An 18,528-nucleotide genomic window follows, 5' to 3' on the forward strand; every position below is an offset into this window, starting at 1 on the left:
TTTGGTCTAAAATAAAAACACTTTTTATTAAAAACACTTCTTTCAGAAGCTAATATTTCTTGGGTCAAATAAACATTTATTTGAAGTTCAGTCATTTTTCAAGTTCATTTAATTTCTTTTTCTTCTTAAAATTCAAGTAGAACTAAACATAAAACATTTTTGCTGAGGAATAACCACTGTGGCAGAATCATATTTTTATCTGACTATTCATCTCTATCAATCTCTCTACACCAACACATAGGGCCATCTAGAATGGTGTTGTTCACTAAATATTAATATATTTATTTATGTGTATATTTATGTATGTGTTTATTTATGAAATGACTAGATGATGTAATTTTTCTTTGTATATTTTTGTATTATTTAAATTTTATAGCAGTTATTTAAATATTCTTAAATATAGTTTGTAAATATTCTTTTGACAAGTTGTTAAGTTTTCTTTTGACAAATAGCAATATAGTTGCATAAGATCAGGCTGGGGTGTTTTTATAACTCTCTACTCAGTCAATATATAATTACAAGAAAAGGCATGGAGCTGAGAAAATCTCTGCATTCTTTTAGTTTTAGACATCTATGGAATTGTGAACTTCCTGTGGGATTTATCTTGCGTTTATCTAAATTTAGAAAGAACATTTTAAACCTCGGGATGATTTTTTAACACCCAGTATGTTTCTGATCCATCTCTCTACGTCTTTATCAGTATGTTTAGAAAATGTTTTAACAGCAAAAAGTAAAATACATGTACGAAGATATTAGCAAGACATTCCAAAGTCAAATATAAATCATTTGAGCCAATTTATAATTAGAAATTTTACCTGCCACTGGTTCTGATGTGACCATATTTTATTTTCCAAACTATTCAGAAATGTAGATCAAAAATCTTGCACTGAGAATAAAAGATGTATTATGTTGGTGCAAACATAATGGCCAAACTGCAATTATTTTTGCACCAACCTAATATGACCTAACTTACTCACATTCATAAAGATTGCTTTGCAGAATTCCAGTTTGACTTCAATTGGCTTTTGTAGATATGTATTATATTTCTATATTGTTGTTGTTGTGTTTTTTTTAGACAGAGTCTTGTTCTGTTGCCCAGACTTGAGTGCAGTGGCATGATCTTGGATCACTGCAACCTCTGCCTCCTAGGGGTTCAAGCAATTCTCGTCTCAGCCTCCCTAGTAGCTGGGATTACAGGTGCCCGCCACCATGCCCAGCTAATTTTTGTATTTTTAGTAGAGATAGGGTTTCACCATGTTGGCCAGGCTGGTCTCGAACTCCTAACCTCAAGTGATCCACCCACCTCGGCCTCCCAAAGTGCTGATATTACAGGCATGAGCCACCGCACCTGGCCTATTGTCGGATTTCTAAATGCTCTAATTATCCAGATTATATTGCAATAACATGGCTATTCTCTTCTAGAGTTTTAAGTCTGCCAGAATGCTACAAATGAACAAATTGTGAATGTCTAGATACCTTGATATCAAAGAAGATTGGTCTTTACTGCTGATTATCTGGCCAGTTTTTCATCTACACTGTAGGGACAGCTTTATTTCGGTAATTTTAGACACTTGCTTTCAGTGTTGTGAAACTGCAATAGAATGCATTTTAACAGTTCAAAAAACATGAATGGTTACTCTTGGGTGGCATTTTCTCATTCGGTATATATTAAATCTATCAGTCAAAGGAGAATGCAAACTAAAATGTTTCCATTTTAAAATTCCAAAATTTCCAAATTTACCTAGAAAAGTTTCACTTAATTTAGCTAAAAAGTAAAGTTTAGTTGAAATTGTGAGAAATGACAGAGGAAACTGGTTTTCTTAACCAATAAAATGCCTAAAAATTGGTAGTAGACATTGAACTATAAAATTAGTATTCTTTGGTAATTGGTTCAAATACAAAAACATAAAACCTTGGAGAACTCCCATTTACTCACAATTATTTCTGAATAAAAGTAGTTGTTTGTCAGTTCACAAGAGGTCTTCCAGACTGAGTTTAACTTGATCATATTTAAATAAACTCACACAAAAATCTTAGAAATGTCCCAAACAGAACCTAACTCCCTACAGTAATTTTTGGTTTCTCTAAGAATTCAGAAGCATTGGCTTAAGCAAATTTCATTAGGGAAATCCACACCATCTACCTTTCTGACCTCTTCCACCCCCCGCCATTTTTGTCTTTATGAATGCCAGCAATATCCATCATGAGTAACTCAACTTTCTATACAAGTAACAGTTCGTAAAAATCTGTAAAACTACTACTGGGAACAAACAAATTAAACAAATGACAATGTTATACAATAAAACTGCTGTTGTCCTCTGGTAGAAGAATTGCTTCTTCTCTGGGACTAATACATCTTGCAGGAACAATTTTAAATAATATGTAACATATGGAGTCAGCTTTTATTATTCTTCTCAAAGAAGACAATTATATTTATGTGATAAACTGTTCAGTGTTGGTAGCATGATACTCATATTACCGGCCACTTAAATAATTCCTGACATGTTCCTATGTGGATCTGCAGCTCACTTCTCTTGAAACTCCTCTTACATTTTAAGCCCCATCTCTTAACAATGGCGCTCATATGCCCCTTTAGCAAGATCAGGAGGGTGGCCAGCTGTACGTGAGACCAGTGGAGAAATGATTTCCCTGCACTAGACGTAGCCAATGTACACTCATCTCTCCCTTTCCACACTTCTTCCATCTACACAGTTCCCATCTGAGTGTTCCCATATCCCTGAAGAAAAGCTGGGACTCAACCTGAGCCAGTTCTTGGTAGAATGAAAGAAAAACAGCTTTCAAGATTTAGCTTTGCTAAAGGAGCTATCAATCTGGTGTTAACCATGAAAAGTTTTTGAAGTATTGTCTCCTCCTCACCCATTGGCAAGCTGGTATGAGAAGTGTTTTATATGACTTTAAAAGAAGTCTTTGGGGAAAGAGAGATGCCAGTAGACATCTGCTGAGTTGCCTTTCACAATTCATCTAGAAATGCTTAATAAAAGTAGAAAAAAGTTTGTCTCCACATCTTTTAGTTCTACTGTTCCCAACCCACACAGACTTTCTGAAGGAGAGAAATGAATTTCCAAATTGTCACTTTGGCTCACTCATCAGTTGCCACTGTGTGTTTAGATAACACTTGTTAAAAAGTGATGGAGTTTGCTCTGCCACCTCATGCTTCTGTAACGAATCTCTTACAGAGTGTCAGTTGGGGTAGGATTTATCAATGCCCCTCCTCATTGCCCCATAGAGTGAGTTGAATAATTCTAATAATCAAAAGCACAGAGTCTGCATCTAGTTTGGAAATGAAACCATGGGTAATTTTCAAAAGTAGTGCCCTCGATTTTTGATGAACTGTCACAGAAACAGGAATTACCACAATTCAGAAATCACATCCACTAACCAACAGAGATCAGCATCTGTGGATGATTTCTTCTAACCTACTACCCTCAAATTTCTTCCCTGCCCCCCTAATAAAAACACACCCTTTTGCCTCATGCTTCCAATTTAGTGCAATCATGCCTCTTACTGGCCATTGCCTTGCAGGACAGCAGCTGTCAAATACACAGAGGCAAGGTATGGGGGTTTGAAACATAAAGCCTCATAATGTGAAAGACGTGCACATCTTATATCACGTCTAATATTAGACTCCAATGGGGCTGCTCAGCCTGCAGAAGCAAACACTCTTCACATCATAGACACTTGAAATAAAAGAGTGCTAAATGGCACTTATCACTTTCCAGAGTCTTTAGAGATAATGTCATTCAGGAAAAGAAACTGACCTCTTCCTTCCTCCCTTTACCCTCCCCACCAATGAAATGCTTGTGAAAGAGAAGGTCCAATCCTTGGAAAATTTTAAGGAATTGTCTTTGAAGATGAGAGTTTTTGCTCTTCCAAAGATTCTGGGAATGTGAAGTTGGGGGAGATGCCGGAGAATAGCGACAGAATGTGCCATTTCCAGAGTTGAGACAGCTAATTCCAAGTATAACCTATAATTTTTTTCCTGTAACTCATTTAAGACCTATTTATTTACATCATTGTACTAATCCCTTTGCCAGGCAGTACAGGTAAAGGTAACAAGCCCTCTCTACTTTCTGTTAGGGAATTCAAGCTCTCGAAGTGAGAAGGTAAATGATTATACAGTACTAAATGCTATGGCAAACGCATGGATAAAATGAAGGAAAACCAGAGGAGAGAAGGAGAGGTTGCCTCTGCCTGGGAAATTTAAGGACAGTTTCAGAGAGGTGATAACATATTAGCTTGATTTTGAAGGATGAATAAGAGATTTGTAGGTGGGTGTGGGGCTATGGGGCTGTGGGGCGGAAGGGCACTCCAAGATGTGACTGCAGTGTGGGCAATGGCACATAGCCATGTACCAGCTGGCACAGCAAGTTGCTTGTTTGCCACAATGAGCCCAGTTCTCTGTAAAGTGAAACTATAAAAAAATGCAGCTTCTCTAACCTTTATGGCATATTGAGACAAATGTCACTTGGCACTTGCATCTTCTGGCTTTTTGTGGAGCTAATTAGTCCATCGAGTATGCCTGAAAACATGGACGGTGTTCAAGCATACCTGTTTGAAGCTGGTTACCAATTCTGTGCCTGCAATCAAGTTACTGATCACATTCTACCTCAGTTCCTTTAGCTTAAAATGAGAATGAAAATAGAACCTGCTAAGTGGGATTATTGTGAGGATCACAGGATACTACTGTTCAAAACTTAGCACGTACAGTACCTAGCCCATAGGAAGTGCTCAGTATATATTAGTTATCATTAAGACCATCATTATTAAACATCCATTATTTATAGGCACTTTCCTGCACAGCTTGAGGGTAAAAATGTAAAAGTCAAATATGATCCTATCCATGACGATCTAGATGGTTTTGGTTGGGAAGACAAGGCACAAGTGCATGAATTAGTATAAAGGGAAAATTACATATATTAATTAGAATTATGTACCAATATATTTGTAATGATACAGAAAACCAAAAACTAGGATATTTTAAGGTATTAAAATAATTGTGATAAAACGCATATTAAAATTTAAAAATACATCTAAAAGAAGGATGAGTAAGAAAATGAGCTGAATTCATCACAGGAACTTGGAACCTCAGTGGAGTTTTGAAAAATGGGCTAAGCAAGAGAATTTTGGGAAAAGAAGAGATCCAGAATACAGAATCTGTTGTCACCGGCAAGTCATCGAGGTGGAAATAAACATACCATTCTCTGCCTGTAATAATTACATTTGTCTGCAGGAGCATAAGATTCGTGTTGGGCGTGGGCTGGAAATAATTGGATGTGGTCAGCTTCTGGAGAACATGTTGACCTCTGGAGAAATTTATCTGGCTTTGGTACTAACAGATACAGGAAATCTTTAGTTAAATTTTGTCTTTTCATTTCCTATTTAATTGCAATGGCACAAATCTCTGAAAAAATTGACATATTAAATACTCGTTGTTGGGACAACTTCTTTCACCTGTCTTTAGCCCCTAATTAAGTCACCATTACATAAAATGAAGTAGAAAAAAATTGTTCGAGTTTCTACTGCAATTTTAGAGTATGCCATAAGCATGGTCTGTTGGGCTTATGTTCACATCATTGAAAATTTAGGGAGAATTAGAAATAAAAAGAACTTTTCTTCAGCTCTCAGTGTTCTTTCTTAATAAAACAAATGTTTCAGTGCTGGTAATGGAGAAAAAAAGCTCTGTGCAGGGAATGCTGGAAAAGTTCAGAATCTTAATTCTTGCCCACTTAAAATTATACCCCCCAAATATTTATTAATAAGAAATCAAGCTTCATCTTCTACTTAGGAAGTTGCATGATCAGCACTATTCTTCCCTCGACAAAAAGATCTGGCTGATTTATACTAAGTGGGGCATAGCCTCTGGGCAGTCTTCCTGGAAACAGGGATGCATTTGAGTTGCTCCCTTTATTCTTTTTGGACGAGCTCCCCTCACGATCATGGGCACACCTATCTGAGAATGCTGGTCTGAATTAAGGGCACAATTGATATCCATGGAACAAAGAGCATCATTTATCCTAGGCATCCTACAACTATCCTAGAAACTCTGAGCCCCACCTCAACTAACTAAATGACGTTTTGCAAGGACAGAAAAACGTGGTACTCAAATTTAAACAGATTCAAATGTAATGAGACAAAGTTAGGGCCTATGATTTTGAGCCAGCTACAAGTGTTCTCCTTGCAAACTTGTGTTTGAATTAGTTTTCCATTCAGTAACAAATACTAATCGCAACTTTACACTCTCTGATTTAACCATCCTGAGAAGTCGATGTACTTAGATGCTTCCTATCACATTTTAAATGCTCTCTTAAATATTCAAATTATATAATTATGCTTAATTATGCGATACATTGTATTTGAATACACAATCATAATACAGTTTTGGCATCATTGTCATCTTACAGCATTTGCCTTATTATGCTGTGGCATTTTGAGTATTTCTGATCAAACAGTATAAATGGAACAGGTTTTGCATACTGAGCATCTTAAAACCCACTTTAAAGAGATTTACTATCAATGTACATTTTCTGTTCAGCTGGAAAAAATAAGAACTTTGTAGTGTATATTATGAAATGTTAAATATTAATACTATTTAAAGTTAATGGTATGCCAAAGAAAATGGCTAATAATACATTATACAATTAAATGCCTATCATATTAGCTCATCTATTAACAAAAAAAAAAATAGATTCAAACAGAAGAGTTCTGATTTGTAGTTTTTTTAGCAAGAGTTGCCCATGTGTAAAAACTAAATTATTTATTCAATTTTTAAACTGCTGGATACATCAGTTTGCAATTATTTGCATATTTGAATGCTTTGTCATGTGTCCCTGATACAACAAAAACAGTAAACAGTTTTCTCTTATTGAATAAAAGCATCTTCTTCTGCACAGGGATACCACTAAAAATGACCAAAATTATCAACCAAAAAACTACCCCCCCTCTTTTTTTAAAATGTATAGAGCGCCATTGGTGCTTTCTAGATGGCCTAGAGTCATCAAAGATTTCAACATTACTCTCCCTGGCCCTTTGCTGGATTGTATTTGCTATCAGGTCTTGGCAAGATTTTCATCTACATAATTCCACATCATTATTCTGGCCCTCTCAATATTTACCTTTGCCTGTTGAAAGTTAAATCTCTCATCTTTCATACTCCATGTTGTAATTTTCTATTAAATATCTTGGTACTTGAATGACAACATGTGCTTAGCTTTAATGATAGTTTTTTTCTTTTCAATGTTGGTTTCCTAAAAGACCTTGAAAGCATGTGGTTTTTGCTCCTAAAACATTTCAAAGATTATGTATAAATGAAATACTCAGGACATATGAAGGTCCACACTTATACCTGAGCTAGCAAACCAACTTAACTTGGACATGATTACCCCTTTCCTGAACCAATCAATTGCTGTGAGGTTTATGTACATCAGCTCCCAAAGCAATTACTGAATATTTTTAAAAAGTTCCCAAAACTCTGCAAAATTAATTTATCTAAAGAGTTTTAAGCACGTTCAAAGACTGCTTGCAAGTAAGAGAATTGCCTGAGTGACGTTTGACATCTCTTCTATCTGTACAGTCTGGCATTTTTTGTCTTAACTGTAAAAATTCACTTACTCGTTGTAGAGAGCATCTTATTTCTGAACATAGCGCACCAGGTTTCCTCTGGGGAGTATCCCCCTCCTTATACTGCCGTTCCTGAATTCTGGATGGGAATCTCCCTCTACCTCCATGTAGGGCGCTTGTTACCTTGTTCTAAGCCAATCAGCCCATTCTATTTCCTTAGCCACAGTGACTGATTCAGGGATGAGTTAATGACACAATTTTGGTTAATAATAGTCAGGTGCTTTGGGAAAGGAGCTTCCTGAGGGACTAGAAGCAGGGATCATGTTGATCCAGAACTGCTGGTGGTCATTTTACAACCATGCAAAGCCTGAGTATGAAGCTAATGGGGAGGAGAGCAGAGCTGAGAGACCGAGAGAGGTTAGGACTTACGATGCTGTTTAAGCTTCAGAATTTAGTTATGCTTGAAGCTGCATCATTTCCTGATTTTTCCAGTTACATAAAGGAAAAAAATCCTTTGGTTTTTGTCCCTTAAAATCAGAAGAGTCCTAACTGATTCACTTGTATGTTTTATTTTCTGCTTTGTTTCCCTAATGGTGCTGAGTTTTCCAGCTGCAGCATTCTCATATCTTGAAAGATCAAATATGTAAAGAAATCAAAAGTCAACATTTCTTTACAGTCCCCAGTGAAGGGGATTACATTTTAGCTCGTATAAGGAATGGTACACTAGTGTGTTCAAAGTCAACAGATGACTTAAATCAAATATTGAAATGTGGTGCAGATGGTAGGTTTCATCTATTTTTTCAGGGCCTAAGAATTTGTCTTAATGAAAATAAATCTCACCAACCTGAGCCCAAAGTAAGTGAAGGTAAAGTGGGAAGACTTTGCTTATACATTCCATTGTAGATGTTCTCTCTTTCAAGTGATTTGCTTTTATTTTCAAGTGATTTGCAATTAGGAGGATTAGTTTTAGCTATAGTTTGATGACAGCTTTGTAGACAGAAAGATAGTCTATATGGTCATCAGCTAAAATCATTAATTAGGCTGGGACATTTCTTCAATGGAGGATTACTTTGGACTTCCTTTCATTCCAATAGATATAACCTCAATATATGAACTAGAGTCAACCAAAATAGTTTAGTCATACTTTATATCAAGAAAGAAATTTAGTCAGTGGGTGAAAAAGAGGTGGTAAAATTGTTAAGTAAAATGTGACTTTTTAATCTAACTGAACTCCCGCGGAGTTCTTTTTTCTTTATCATATAATCCTCCCTTCTTCTGATTCTTCTGATATTTCCTGTTCTTTGCTGTATTCCATTGAAGGTATGCTAGGTTATATGATGTCCTACTAGATTAAAAGATTTGTGTTCATGATTACATCGATAGAGTGTAAGACTCAGATGTTATTTGTATAACAGTCAATTTTTTCTTAATCCAATATCTTAAACCAGAAACATAAAGTGCATGGTGTGCATATTCAGGCACTTGGTTTTTTCTTTTTAAATAATATCTATGCCATACATTATTAATGTGATCCATTATGGATGGATCACAGAACTCTTTCCCACTTATTTAGGACAATGCTTCAGTATCCTTCTTAACACACCCATCTGGTCAGTCACCAAGAAACAACTGTATTTAGTATAAGAGGTGAAATTATTTGTCTTTCCTGCCTCAGCCAATGAATTGATTTTCAAATTGTGGCATCTCAGGCACAGTGAAATGCTGGTGGGAAATTATTTTGTAAAGAATTCCCTTCAGTGGCACATAAGCATCCACCTACACTGCTGTCAAATCAGGTTAGTCCATGAGTATTTTAAACGTAGTTAAATAAGAGATAGAGATTTGGGTGTTAATGAACAGTGCTTTTTATAATATCATTTGAATATGGATATACTCAGTGACCTAAGTGAGTTTGTGTTCCACCTCCTCCGGTTTAGATTATTTATAAAATAATTCAGGGCACTTCTTTGTCAGAATAACACATTCCTTCCATCTAGAGAAGGCTAAATTGAGTATTCCACTCTCTGCCTTTTTCCTTCCCTTTTGCCCCCAGAATAAGACTATTAACATGGAAAGCAAAATACAGGCACTATTAGAATGGTATCATCTCTTATTTACTTCACAAAACAGAATACAATATGGGTTGCTGTGAAATACAAATGAACTGTAATCCTCATCAGGTTTGGAAATAATGGATTCAGGCTAACATTTCCAGAAGAAATATGAAGGCAGTATTCTAAATTTCCTATTCTTTCCCAAATGAGTTTGCACAAAATGTGTCGCTAAGAAGAGTAATGTGCCCATCACATAGTGAAATTTCCCACTTGCAAAATGAAAATGAAAAGTCTGCATTTTAGGATGGCGTGTTTAAACACATGCACCATGCTGTCCTTACAGTAGGGAAAAGAAAGCTCCCCCTACTGGGGCATAAAAATGCCTCCTCTCTTTCCTGCACCCCATGGCTGTGTCATATGCAGGAAGGCGCAGAAACATATAGTCTTCCCATTATCCCTCACAGAATCCTGGTTCTCTCATCAAAACATTACATTTTCCTCATTTTAGTTAATTAAAGGACAGCTGGACGTTTCATTATTGCACCAGTCTCAGCTCTGTCTAGTTGAAATGGGGCATATAAAGGTCTTGGTCCCAAAGACATTTTCACCAGAGATAAACAGTTTTAAAATCCATGCCTCCAATGGAGAAATTTGAAAAAGTAGTAAAAATAATCTTTAAAGTGTACACATATGTGTGTCTGTGCACAGTTTTTACAACACACAAGTACTTACACATATAGGGAGAGTGAAACTCAGCAAGGTAAGAATTTTCACTAGAGAAATATATATACATGTCAGAATGAAGAAATAGATTTATGTGATTTGCGAGTTGGTATTAGTGATCAGATATTAGCATGTATTGGAAAATCTCTAGACATGTGAAACTCAATATGTGTATCTATTTTACTCTGTAAGCATAAAAAACTAATGTAAATGTGAGAAGTTTAGAGATTTAGAGGCATAGCCAAACTAAAGATAAAAATAATTGTTCCCATGACAATACGTAAGGTAACACATTTTATCCAGAGGGCAAAGAGGTTTACACTGCAAAGGATTCTAACGAAAATTTTCCTCAGAAGACATTTCTAAGCTTTTATAGTTGAAGTGTTTGCTGTCTACAGGAAAAAAATAAATCTATAGTTAACCAAACCTAAAGATATTTCTACCAATTCTAGCTAATGGGGTCATGGCCGAGAGGCTATTTAGCATGTTCCCTATATTTTTTCAGGCTTTTACTGCCACTGGCATGAGACACTTTGGGGACACTCCCTGCTCATCATAACCAAGTGGGCAGCCTTTATCAATAGAGAGGATTCGAACAACTGTTGCCTTCAAAATAGGTTTAACGAACAGTTCCCCATTTTCAAGAAGACGCTCATATTTTCATCTTTTTTATTATTCTTTTTTAATTTTATTATTATTATACTTTAAGTTTTAGGCTCTTTTATCTTTTGAAATAAATCCTAAAGACTGTGGCTCCTTGAGAATCAGCCAATAAACAAGGCACTCTAACATTCTCTACCCATTTGAACTGAGCAAATGACCTGCTTCCAAAGTAGCTTTAGGCTCTTTCTACAATAAGGAAGGTCTTTGGGCTTTGTATATTGGAAACTTGGGTAGTCAAGGTTGCCACCTCTTAGAAATCTGAGGCATTACACTCATGTTGTTTTGCAAACCACACTGATTGGATTTTTGATGAGATGATTCCAAACTCTAAGGGATGTGTGTGAGTGAGTGTCAGTGTGGCTGCAGAGGTAGAGATCAATCATAGATGTTCTTTGCCCCTTCTCTTGTCTCCTTTAATAGGTTCAGGTACCACTATTTTCAGATACAGGTGATTTCGTTTGGCTACAGTCTAGAAACCATCCTTGGTTAGAACCTCCACTGATAATGCACATTTTCAAGAAAGTAATACAAATAGTCACAGACTAAAAATAATTCAGATTTTTTTCTCCTCTCAATCTTGATTTTATTAGACATAAAATATAAGAGAGGCAACCTTTTCTAGAAATGGACCAAATATGAACCTGAACAAACATGGATAGGGGAAATATATACATCAAAGATTTGTCACTCGTTTCCAACAACTAGAACTGGGTTACCTCTTGTAAAGGAAGAGTGCACCTCCAAACCCACTATACTAGGTATATTGGATCCCATAAAATTTCCAATTACTGCTTCAGAATTTATTGTGCACATATGGAAAATAATACTTGTAAAACAGAAAGGGGTTTGTGCCTTGTGCTGTCAATACTGTGAAGGATGGGGTGATTATAAAGCAAATTAACAATACTTTTAAATGTGCATTCACTTATCTTTCCAATTAAATCCTTGTTAAACAACTGCACAGACAGTAATGGCGCTTCTGCAAAGCACTGATCAAGACAGTTTTATTGTAATTTTTACTCTGTAACAATTAATCAAGTAGGCATTTTCTTTATTATTAAATTATTTAGTTAATAAATATTCTGAATTGGCTAACATATTTGTAGTTTACATGTTATTTTTGATTTTCCTAGAGTGGAACATATTTGGGAGTATTTTCCTTTTCTAGCAGAGGGACCATTAATGGATGTGATTTTATAAATTTCTTTTCTCTAGAAGAACAAGAGAAGTCCTTGAAACTTTAAGCCCTTTAAAAACCTTATTTCAACCATTTTATTTTGTAAGGGATGCAAAACACATTGCTTTTAGCAGATAAGAAATGTGAAGTTTTGCTTTAAGGCATCTTTCTGTTGGAGTAAGCATTAAAATTAGCATTTTAAAAGTTCATTAATACCAGTTACAGACTTTTGAGTCATGAAGCTGCACTGTAGTTAGCATTTCCATTTCTCATCCCAGTAAAATGAAAAGTACCTGAATATTGTTTCTTCTATAAACACACAAGATGGAATAAATGAAGAAACAAATATAAAGGTATCTAGAGGTATTTTTTTAATTTATGAATTTCCATTTTTGTAATCTAGAGATTTGAATTTATCTAGCTAGTATCTTTTACCACTTTTAAAGTGCTTTGCATGGTTCTCAATATGGCCCTTTGTGTTTTGGTTGTATGTTTTATCTTTTAAAATTTGTATTTAGGAGGGATTCCTACATAACTAGATTAGCAGTGAGAGTAGTGGTCTCAGAAATCACGCGTGGATTTAGGATTCAGGATGGCTATATTAATTCAGAAGTAAAAATACACATATGACAGAGACAAGAGTTTCATGAGTCAGAAAAAGAAAATTCCAGGTAAGCCTGGCTTTATAGCTGTCTAAGTGGTGTGATTTGAGATGAGTCAACACTACTGTTGAAAATACCTTATGTAGAGACTGAAAATCCTCACTATTTACCTGATTATATGAGGTCTCTTACCTTATATTCCTGGGAGTAGCAGGAAGCATGACCTACTGTGCTCAGATGAACAAATGATCACCTTAGAAAGTCTGAGTGGACTCTTGAGAGATGGGGATGATAACGCTGAGAACAGGGCAAGGGAAAGGGAGAGGGAGAGAGGAATGGGGAAGATGGCTGTGTGCATAGAGTATGACTATGGAGAAAGTGGGCTCAGTAAGACTCAGTGTCTTACAGGTGTCAGGGGTGAGGACAGGGGTGAAATAAAGGCTCCAAAGGCACACACAGGTGGGTGATGATTTTAAGCCAGGTAGATCTTTGTGAGGTAGACGTGTAATGCTGAGTATTTTGGCACCCAGAAATAAGAGGATCTGGCAGGCACAGCTTTGCTGAAAGCCTACAATGCAGATGGCACATGATGGGCATAGGGAGGAATCCAGAGGAAACTGAAAAATAGCTCAGTCTCCAGCATCTAACAGTCATGAAAGGGAGAGAAGTGGCATATGAAATAGACTAAAACCAGTACTGAAACACAGGGACAACATGCTATGGGAACACAGTGGAAGAAGCAGCTAATTCCTGTTGAGATTTATGCCAAGAATCATGAGATCTGTGTCAAGGAGGTGAGCTCATCCATCAGCAAAACCACTGATGATGTGCATCTTGCTCTGAAAGACTGTTCTGCTGGGACCTATCAAATAATAATACGCATACATACTCCAGCCCCCAGGACTGATGGGATATTGAATTCCAACATCCTAAGCAGATAATGGTGAGTGAACCCCTTATGGCTGCCAGACATGAAAGTAATAGACTAACAAGAAGGGGGAGTGGGGTACTTGTTCAGGAAAAATGTAGCCAGAGAGTGAGGAGACCACAAAAAGACAAACAATCTGGAGAAGTAGAAAGGATGAGGAGATGGTGAAACAGCAAGAAAGGCAGATGCCACAAATACCTGCTGCTATTTAAAGGGAATTATTCCATGGGCTTTTTAGAATCCCATGGATGTTAGGAGACTGTGGCTGGGATTTCATGTCACCTTCTCTCTAAATTACCAGGAAACACATAATGCCTTCTCCAAATCTCAGCTGAATGAAGAAATGCAACTCTTAGCAACTCATTTAAACTCATAGAGACTTTAGTTCATCTATAAAGTGGGTAGCTTTCTTACAAAGATTTAGTGTAATAGCATTTCAAGTGCTTTAGAGCAGTGGTCCCCAGCCATTTTGGCACCAGGGACCAGTTTCGTGGAAGACAATTTTTTCACAGATTGTAAGGGGAAGAGTATGGTTTCAGGATGATTCAAGCACATTACATTTATTGTACACCTTATTTCTATTATTGTTACATGCTCACCATAATGTAGAATCAATGGGAACCTCAAGCTTTTTTTCCTGCAAATAAACAGTCCCATTTGGGGGTTATGGGAGACAGTGACAGATCATTAGGCATTAGATTCTCATAAGGAGCATGCAACCTAGATCCCTCCCATGTGCAGTTTGCAATAGGGTTTGTACTCCTATGAGAAATTAATGCCACTGCTAATCTGACAAGAGGTGGAGCTCAGGGGGTAATGCTCTCTCACCTGCCACTCACCTCCTACTGTGCTGCCAGGTTCCTAACAAGCCATGGACTGGTACTGGCCCCTGGCCGGGGGGCTGGAAACCCCTGCTTTAGAGAACTCAAGTACTGACATTCTCTTGGTTCTGTTGGTATGTTCTGTAAATTCTATTCTGTTAAAAAAAAGGATTGACCTGTTTGAAACAAGACATATCTTCTCTTTTCTTCAATATTTGTTTTCAAAAGAAATAATGTGTAAATTGCAGGAAATTGGGAAGGTATTTTGAAAAACGAAGACAATAAAAATCACCAATACCTAATGCTAACATTTTATGTATTTCTTGCTATTGTTTTTGGAACTGAGTTCAATAGTACACAGTGAAAAATTGTTCACTTTGAGACTGATCTCCAGTGTGTGCCAAATTCCTCACCTTCTTTAATAAAAAAATGGTCCAACTCTGGATGGAATCAATCAATAAATTAAAATGTGTAGTGCTTCTATCAACTGCAAGATATTCTTCTGGGTAAAGTAGGAGAGACAGATTTAAAAGATATGAACTCTGCCCTTAAGAAATGTTTAGTGTGTTGAGTAGATAAGATATAAGCATGTGATTTTCACTAATGATATATAACATCATACACAATATGAGATTATTGTAAATTGAGTAGTTGAAGTTGTAAACATAGGATTTAAAATGAGGAGTGAGTCTTGCGGTTTGGGGGGAGGTTCCAGGGAAAATTTGAGTGACATTTAAATAATCCAAGAAGAACTTGAGATAAGCCCTTTCTTTATAAAATATTCTTTCCTTTAAAAAATGTTATACTTCATTATATTACAATAGATTACTTCATTAGGATGGTTGTAAGGGACACATTTAGATATAACTTCCATATGGTGTAGCAATTTCCATTGTAACAGGTTCATTATCTCATGGGATTGACTCATCTTAAAAGAAAATATATTCTTGCTTTAAAGATAATAAAATTGACCTGGGGAGGTTAAATGATTTGGGCAAGACAACACAATTATTAAGAGGTGACATGAAAATTGACCTAGGCTTTCTAACTCCTGGGCCACTCTTCTCTCTACACTTTATTGCTTAAAGGAAATGGTTTAAAAGGCATATGGAAAATAAGACAAATAGAATATGAAGTATTCCCTCATACAAATCAGCCACCATTATTATAGCTTGACTGTGCTACTGTAACAACCTTCTAATTTGTCCCCTGTATGTACTCTTTCCCCCTACAATTCATTCTTCTCTTAGCCAGTGGAATAATTTAAAAACAAATAAATAAATAGGTTCAGCTAATTTTCCGCTTACTGCTGCCCTACACCCCACTGACCTTCCACTGAGCTTAGAATAAAAGCCAAGCTTCTAATCTTGATTGGTAAGGCCTACCTGGCCTGGCTTTGCCCATCCCTCTGGCCTTCTGTGTGTCCTGATCTCACAGAAGCCCTCATTCCCCAGAACCAGTTTCCCTGCTTTGCACTCCCCCAACATCTCTCCATGCCTCCCTGCTTCCTATCAGGTCAAGTGTCTATTCAAATGTCTCCTCCTCAAAGAGACCTTCTCAGGTCATCTAATCAAGGGCCACCTCACCCGTCTCCATCTGTTCTTCTCTATTACATCACGATCTTGATTATAATTTCTGATATCATCTGAAATTATCTTGTGTATTTATTATGTATCTCTTGACACCAAAATGGATGATCCACCAGAGCCTGATTTTCCAGAAGAGATCCTGGTTCATAAAAGGTTTTCAAGAAATATTTTTGAATGAATAAATCCCCATTTGAAGTCTTCATTTAGGCCAATATTTTAGGCTTTTTTTTGGTTTAAATTATTATACTTTAAGTTCTAGGGTACATGTGCACAACGTGCAGGCTTGTTACATAAGTATACATGTGCCATGCTGGCTCGCTGCACCCATCAGCCTGTCATTTACATTAGGTATTTCTCCCAGTGCTATCCCTCCCCCTGCCCCCCATCCTATGACAGGCCCTGGTGTGTGATGTTCCCTACCCTGTGACCAAGTGTTCTCATTGTTCAATTCCCACCTAAGAGTGAGAACATGTGGTGTTTCATTTTCTGTCCTTGTGATAGTTTGCTCAGAATGATAGTTTCCAGTTTTATCCATGTCCCTGCAAAGGACATGAATTCATCCTTTTTTATGGCTGCATAGTATTCCACGGTGTATATGTGCCACATTTTCTTAATCCAGTCTACTAATGATGGACATTTGGCTTGGTTCCAAGTCTTTGCTATTGTGAATAGTGCTGCGATAAACATATGTGTGCATGTGTCTTTATAGTAACATGATTTATAATTCTTTGGGTATATATCCAGTAATGGGATCACTGGGTCATATGGTATTTCTAGTTCTAGATCCTTGAGGAATCGCCACACTGTCTTCCACAATGGCTGAACTAGTTTACACTACCACCAACAGTGTAAAAACGTTCCTATTTCTCCACATCCTCTCCACATCTGTTGTTTCCTGACTTTTTAATGATCGCCATTCTAACTGGTGTGAGATGGTATCTCATTGTGGTTTTGATTTGCATTTCTCTGATGACCAGTGATGATGAGCATTTTTTCATATGTCTGTTGGCTACATGAATGTCTTCTTTTGAGAAGTGTCTGTTCATGTCCTTTGCCCACTTTTTGATGGGGTTTTTTTCTTGTAAATTTGTTTAAGTTCTTTGTAGATTCTGGATATTAGCCCTTTGTCAGATGGGTAGATTGCAAAAATTTTCTCCCATTCTGTAGGTTGCCTGTTCACTCTGATGGTAGTTTATTTTGCTGTGCAGAAGCTCTTTAGTTTAATTAGATCCCATTTGTCAATTTTGGCTTTTGTTGCCATTGCTTTTGGTGTTTTAGTCATGAAGTCCTTGCCCATGCCTATGTCCTGAATGGTATTGCCTAGTTTTTCTTCTAGGGTTTTTATGGTTTTAAGTCTAACATGTAAGTCTTTAATCCATCTTGAATTAATTTTTGTATAAGGTGTAAGGAAGGGATCCGGTTTCAGCTTTCTACATATGACTAGCCAGTTTTCCCAGCATTTAGGCCTTATTTTATACCCTTAGCTAATTTCCCTCCTTTCCTGATTATTCTATTTTGCAGTTTATATTACTTCACTGAAGCCATAGCAAGACCAGGACATCCACTTGTAATTTGACCCAGAGATGTTCTCTGGCAAACAGAAGATGAGGTACAGTGAGATATGGGGCCGACAGGGACTTGGCAACAAGTCACCTCACTGAAAGGGATTACACTATGGAAATTCATATAATTCACATAAGACCCTAAATGTGGCTTTAGTATCACCTGAGTTTGGGGGTCCTCTGTTTCTTAGGCAGTCTTTTTTGGCCTAAAGGACAAGGCTGGCAGGGCTGGCTCTGATCTTCCAAGCCTGGCAGCTTCCTCCTCTTCTTCCCAAATCTTTCCAATGTATTCCATGTTGGGTTGGCAGACAGTTACTTCAGGTGGAGGTGGAAGGTGAGGTTTGGGAAGAGGAACATCTTTCACTGGACTGACTAGAAAGCAACTCTCAAATTCTTAAGATATTCTTTTCGGGGCTGTACGTTTTCCTGGGTCTGGGTTGTGGTCCTGAGGGCTAACGCCTGCTTTTCAATCAGAGCCTATCCTTTGCTGGTGGCCCAACATGACTCATTAATGCACTTGTTTGTTAGATTCATTCATATCCAAAAAGCTTTTATTTGAAGGCACAGTAAGAGCTAGGGATACTGAGGAGACCAAGACAGGGAAGGTCTTGCTTACATAGATGCCACAGTGTGGAGGAGGAAGGCAAGCACTGAGGTGATAGATAAAGAAGCACGCTGTGGCTCACGCCTGTAATGCCAGCACTTTGGGAGGCCGAGGGGGGCAGATCACGAGGTCAGGAGATCGAGACCATCCTGGCTAACACGGCGAAACCCCTTCTCTACTAAAAATACAAAAAATTAGCCAGGCGTGGTGGCGGGCACCTGTAGTCC

General features: G+C 37.2%; 1 protein-coding gene and 1 long non-coding RNA gene across 2 annotated transcripts in view; one reads left to right on the forward strand and one right to left on the reverse strand.

Moving 5' to 3' along the window:
* Positions 1-18,528, reverse strand: part of ARHGAP15 (Rho GTPase activating protein 15) — a 639,510-nt gene that overhangs the window by 183,508 nt on the left and 437,474 nt on the right. The window lies entirely within an intron of this gene.
* Positions 13,448-18,528, forward strand: part of LOC117979348 (uncharacterized) — a 277,618-nt gene continuing 272,537 nt past the window's right edge. Inside the window, exon 1 of the long non-coding RNA XR_008624481.1 lies at positions 13,448-13,740. This is a non-coding gene — a long non-coding RNA (uncharacterized LOC117979348). The remainder of the gene's footprint in view (positions 13,741-18,528) is intronic.

Source organism: Pan paniscus, chromosome 13 (assembly GCF_029289425.2).
Source record: "Pan paniscus chromosome 13, NHGRI_mPanPan1-v2.0_pri, whole genome shotgun sequence".
NCBI lineage: Eukaryota > Metazoa > Chordata > Mammalia > Primates > Hominidae > Pan > Pan paniscus.